Source organism: Vigna unguiculata, unplaced genomic scaffold, assembly GCF_037176805.1.
Source record: "Vigna unguiculata cultivar grain cowpea cultivar isolate G323 ecotype 2 unplaced genomic scaffold, ASM3717680v1 ptg000338l, whole genome shotgun sequence".
Lineage (NCBI taxonomy): Eukaryota > Viridiplantae > Streptophyta > Magnoliopsida > Fabales > Fabaceae > Vigna > Vigna unguiculata.
The window spans coordinates 51396-57444 of NW_028196973.1; the positions used below are offsets into that span (position 1 = coordinate 51396).

The following is a 6049-nucleotide window of genomic DNA, read 5'->3' on the forward strand; positions in this document are numbered from 1 at the left end:
ATATGATATTTTTTGGGCATTTCTAATAATATCAAGTTTGATTCCTATTTTGGCATTTCTAATTTCTGGAATTTTAGCCCCCATTAGCAAGGGACCGGAAAAACTTTCTAGTTATGAATCCGGAATAGAACCAATAGGCGATGCTTGGTTACAATTTCGAATCCGTTATTATATGTTTGCTCTCATTTTTGTTGTTTTTGATGTTGAAACGGTTTTTCTTTATCCATGGGCAATGAGTTTCGATGTATTAGGGGTATCCGTATTTTTAGAAGCTTTCTTATTCGTGCTTATCCTAATTGTTGGTTCAGTTTATGCATGGCGAAAGGGGGCATTAGAATGGTCTTAATTCTTGACTATTTAGACAATTAGAAAAAAAAATATTGAGACAATTATGAATTCCATTGAGTTTCCCTTACTTGATCAAACAACCCAAAATTCAGTTATTTCAACGACATTAAATGATTTTTCAAATTGGTCAAGATTATCCAGTTTATGGCCGCTTCTTTATGGTACGAGTTGTTGCTTCATTGAATTTGCTTCATTAATAGGATCACGATTCGATTTTGATCGTTATGGACTAGTACCACGATCGAGTCCTAGGCAGGCGGACCTAATTTTAACAGCGGGCACTGTAACTATGAAAATGGCCCCTTCTTTAGTTCGATTATATGAACAAATGCCCGAACCTAAATATGTTATTGCTATGGGAGCCTGTACAATTACGGGGGGGATGTTTAGTACCGATTCTTATAGTACTGTTCGAGGCGTAGATAAGCTAATTCCTGTAGATGTATATTTGCCGGGCTGTCCACCTAAACCGGAGGCCATTATAGATGCTATAACAAAACTTCGTAAGAAAATATCTCGAGAAATATATGAAGATCCAATGAGTTTTCAACGAGAGAATAGATGTTTTACTACCAACCATAAGTTTCATGTTGGATACAGTACTTATACTGACAATTATGGTCAAGAATTTTTCTATCAACCGCCATCTACTTCAGAGATATCGTCTGACACATTTTTTTAAAGTACAATAATAAAAAGCAATTCCTTTTTTAAAAATTTCATCGTATTTTAAAAATTTCATCGTAATAGAAAATACTAATACCAAACTCATAAAAAAAATTTAGGAGAAGCAAAAAATGCAAGGTCGTTTGTCTTCTTGGCTAGTCAAACATGGACTAATTCATAGATCCTTGGGTTTCGATTACCTAGGAATAGAGACTTTACAAATAAAGCCCGAGGATTGGCATTCCATTGCTGTCATTTTATATGTATATGGTTACAATTATCTACGTTCTCAATGTGCCTATGATGTAGCACCCGGAGGACTCTTAGCTAGTGTATATCATTTTACAAGAATAGAGTATGGTATAAATCAACCCGAAGAGGTATGCATAAAAATATTTGTATCAAGAAAAAATCCCAGAATTCCTTCGATTTTTTGGGTTTGGAAAAGTGCGGATTTTCAAGAAAAGGAATCTTATGATATGTTGGGAATCTCTTATGATAGTCATCCGCGTCTAAGACGTATTTTAATGCCCGAAAATTGGATAGGATGGCCTTTGCGTAAAGATTATATTGCTCCAAATTTTTATGAAATACAAGATGCTCACTAAATGATAAAAATAATAAACTAATCCAAACTTCTGCAACCCCAGTCAAAGAATATAAGTACATTCTGTTATAGATCAGACAAAATAATTGATTGACATTAAATCAGGCAGAGTAATGGAAGTTGCATTCAGATATTATTATGTGAGAAATCACAAAATTCAGAAATAATAGAATGAATAATTATAGGGTTTAAAATAGGATGGATAGGAGTTTCTTAAGATTCTAAAACAAAAACAATACTGAGTTCTTATCAGCCAAGCCAATAAAAGAAATAGGATGAACTGCAAAAATTCTTTATCTTTATAATAAACTAATTCTTTATCTTTATAATAAACTATATAACGTGCACATCACCATCAATTATACGGCCACGAAAAAAAAAACACAAAGAAAAGGGCTCGATTCTATTTTGGTAATCCTTCTCAGATGAATTCTTAATATTCTCACTCCACCCCAGAACTTCGACTTTTAGGTCTTTTAACCAACTAATTAAACCACTCGAATATTATGGAAATAGAAACCTTTTTTTGTATCGCAGAAAAAAAAGGAAAAAAATAGATAAAGAATTCATTATCTATATATCTATATCTATATATATATAGATACTATAGATAAGCGAATATACCTAATAAAAAATTGCATCTATTCTTTAATCATCTAGGAAAAGTATATCTACAGATACCTAAATAGATCAAAGAAATATGTTATGTATCAGAATCTAGAAGAACACAAATTTGTATGAGTATCTATCCCCCATATTCATTAAAATGAATATGGGGGATAGATACTCATACAAATGAATCTTGTGTCAGGAACCAGATTTGAACTGGTGACACGAGGATTTTCAGTCCTCTGCTCTACCAACTGAGCTATCCCGACCATTCTTGAAGCTTAATACTTTGATTTTAAAAGATTTTTAAAATCTATGTTAATGAATCTATATCAACTAAGTAAAAAAAAAGTTTGTAAGTGAGTTTCCGCAGTAATAATTATTTTTTATTGTTAATCGTTAATTACGCATATGAAAATTCCTTGCTAAAAAATAAGATATTAATTTATACATTTCTGATTAAAAAAAATTCTATGTGTTTCACATATATATTTATATCTATTCCAAAACTCGTCCCTTGTCATTATGATAGATAAGAAAATTATGATAGATAGGAAATTGATGAAAATAAAAATTCCAATTTCGTTGGGAAATAATAAATCGAATAAAACACATAAATAAGGACTTCAAGATAGAGAGGATATAGGAAAAAAATTAGAAAATGAAAAAGTATTTTTGGGGATAGAGGGACTTGAACCCTCATGATTTCTTAAGTCGACGGATTTTCCTCTTACTTTCAATTTCATTGTTGTCGGTATTGACATGTAGAATAGGACTCTATCTTTATTCTCATCTGATTTATCAGTTCTTCAAGGGTTTTAGCCGATTATGATGAAGTGAATAATTTCATCAATAAATATTCCATCTTTTCTTCAACTTCGAATTGATTTGATTCACATTTTTCATTTGTGAATATTTTTATCACAAATAGATCTTCAATAATAAAATAAAAAGTAACAAATTGAAAGAGTATTTCAGTATATATATATGTTTCTAAATGTTTATCTTTGATCCATTCCTGTAATTTTGGTGAAAGGATTCTTTTACTAATGCAATAAAAAAAGTCGTCAATTTCGTTTGTTAGAACAGCTTCCATAGAGTCTCTGCACCTATCCCTTTTTTATTATCACTTTCTGAATTTTTATTTGTTTTCAGAAAACAGGATTTGGCTCAGGATTGCCCATTGTGAATTCCAGGGTTTCTCTGAATTTGAAAATTATTACTTGGTAAGTTTCCATACCAAAACTCAATCCAATTAAGTCCGTAGCGTCTACCAATTTCGCCATATCCCCATCTTTTTTTTTATTTGAATCTGATTATAATAGAATGCTTTTTTTTTCATTTCTATTATGAGAATTATGCGGGAACTTTTGAATTCATTAAATACATATTATTTTATTAAATATTAAAAACCCCTTTCTCCAATTTTATAGATTTTATTTCATCTATATTGGATACCTTTATTTGTTTGAATCAGAACTAATTCTAATATCTATATATTAACAATTCAATATACACAGATATAGACCACATATCTACTTATCTTCTATGTACCTACTTATCTTCTTTTTTCATACAATTTAGAATACTCGAATGGTCGATTCTTTTTTTTTTTTTGTTTTTGCTTAAAAAAAAAAAGAAAATAAACAATCCATTTATTCATATACAATTTATATAACTAAAACGAATCTAGTGGCTAAAAAAAACCATTCTTTTAATTGAATATAATATAGAATTAGACATTTACTTAGAAATATGGAATTCCTTAATAAATATTTACTAAAATTTATATTTATTCAAATTTACTTTAAGTACTAATAAATAATCTTTTTGAAAGAAATCAATTTAATAATATATATCTAGAATAGTAGATCGAAATAAATTATATTAAATAAATTATATTAATATAATATTAATTATTATCTTGCACTTTATGTTATCAGATAAAATAAATAATAGAAATAATAAAAATTGGGTTTGATTTTCTATATTTTCTTTCTCTATTTTTGATGTTTGTATTAATTTGAATTTTGTTATAAATAACTAAAAATTGATAACTAAGATCCCATTCAATTCTTCTGCATATGTATATTTCGTTTACATTAGCCGGTTTAGCTCAGAGGTTAGAGCATCGCATTTGTAATGCGATGGTCATCGGTTCGAATCCGATAACCGGCTTTTCTCTATTTGTTTTTTACATAATTGATAATATCTTTTTTAGAAATAAAAAATTGGGAGAGTTCGATCTCTGCGGAAGAAATCAAGAAATTAACCTACTTTTTTGTATTCTTTTATATACAATAAATTCGGATATTGATAAAATTCATCTAATTCTTCTTTGTACTATAAAACTTTAGTAGATTTCGCTTCATTTAGAATTCTATAATATTTTTCATTTCGTTTAGTTTTCATTTCGATTTATAAGATTTTTCATTTTAAAAAAGGAGTTTTTATGTCACGTTACAGAGGACCTCGTTTCAAAAAAATACGTCGTCTAGGATATTTACCAGGACTTACTAGTAAAAGGCCAACAGTCAAAAACGAATTTCGAAATCAATTGCGCTTCAGTAAAAAATCTCAATATCGTATTCGTTTAGAAGAAAAACAAAAATTGCGTTTTCATTATGGTCTTACAGAACGACAATTGCTTAAATACGTTCGTATCTCCGGAAAAGCTAAAGGATCAACTGGTCAGGTTTTATTACAACTACTTGAAATGCGCTTGGATAACATACTTTTTCGATTGGGTATGGCTGCGACTATTCCTCAAGCCCGCCAATTTATAAACCATAGACATGTTTTAGTTAATGGTCGTATAGTGGATATACCAAGTTATCGTTGTAAACCTCAAGATATTATTACAGCAAAGGATGAACAAAAATCTAAAACTCTTATTCAAAATTATTTTGATTCAGCCCCCCATGAGAAATTGCCAAATCATTTGACTGTTCACCCTTTCCAATATAAAGGTTTAATTAATCAAATAATAGATAATAAATGGGTTGGTTTGAAAATAAATGAATTACTGGTTGTAGAATATTATTCTCGTCAAACTTAAACTTAACTAAAATAACAAGAGTTTTTTTTACAAGGATTTTCTGCTATTCATATATCATAGACATGGATATGCGAAAATTTTTATTCCTTGCCCACCCGTTATCCACTATTTTTTGTGATTACCGAAAAATGAGGAATATAAAGTTGTCCATATCAACAAACAAATTTGAAATATGAAATAATGGTATGCATTGGGATGAGTAATATTGATGAATTTGGTAAAGATTCGGAAAGAGAGGGATTCGAACCCCCGGTAAACAAAAAGCCTACATAGCAGTTCCAATGCTACGCCTTGAACCACTCGGCCATCTCTCCTATATAATGATGCCCAGAAACCGGTTGAATGTTGAATAGTGAATCAATCCTATTTTTCATAAATGCATAAAACCTATTCAAACTATAAAAATACAAAGTAAAATTAAAAAAAAACCTCCTACAAGGTCTTAGGATAAACAAATTTGATTGATGAGTTCATTTTTACGTTATTTCGCACTGTATTATAATTATACAATTCCTTTATTTGTGGGATTGATTTCTCACACCATGATTAATTAAATTATAGAATGGATTTCTACCTATGCCTAGATCTCGGATAAATGAAAATTTTATAGATAAGACCTTTTCAATTGTAGCCAATATCTTATTACGAATAATTCCGACAACTTCAGGAGAAAAAAGGGCATTCACTTATTACAGAGATGGTGTGATTTGATTCCATTTTTTTTGACCGATTTCGGTCAAAAAAAAATGGAATGGAAAAAC

At 29.7% G+C, this 6049-nt stretch overlaps 3 non-coding genes across 3 annotated transcripts; 1 reads left to right on the forward strand and 2 right to left on the reverse strand.

Annotated features, from left to right (window-relative positions):
• Positions 1-2426: 2426 nt before the first annotated feature.
• On the reverse strand, positions 2427-2499 carry TRNAF-GAA (transfer RNA phenylalanine (anticodon GAA)). Its single transcript has one exon. It is a non-coding gene; the product is annotated as a tRNA-Phe (tRNA).
• A 1836-nt stretch (positions 2500-4335) lies between these two features.
• TRNAT-UGU (transfer RNA threonine (anticodon UGU)) lies at positions 4336-4408 on the forward strand. Its single transcript has one exon. It is a non-coding gene; the product is annotated as a tRNA-Thr (tRNA).
• Positions 4409-5514: 1106 nt separating this feature from the next.
• Positions 5515-5602, reverse strand: TRNAS-GGA (transfer RNA serine (anticodon GGA)). Its single transcript has one exon. It is a non-coding gene; the product is annotated as a tRNA-Ser (tRNA).
• Positions 5603-6049: the final 447 nt, after the last annotated feature.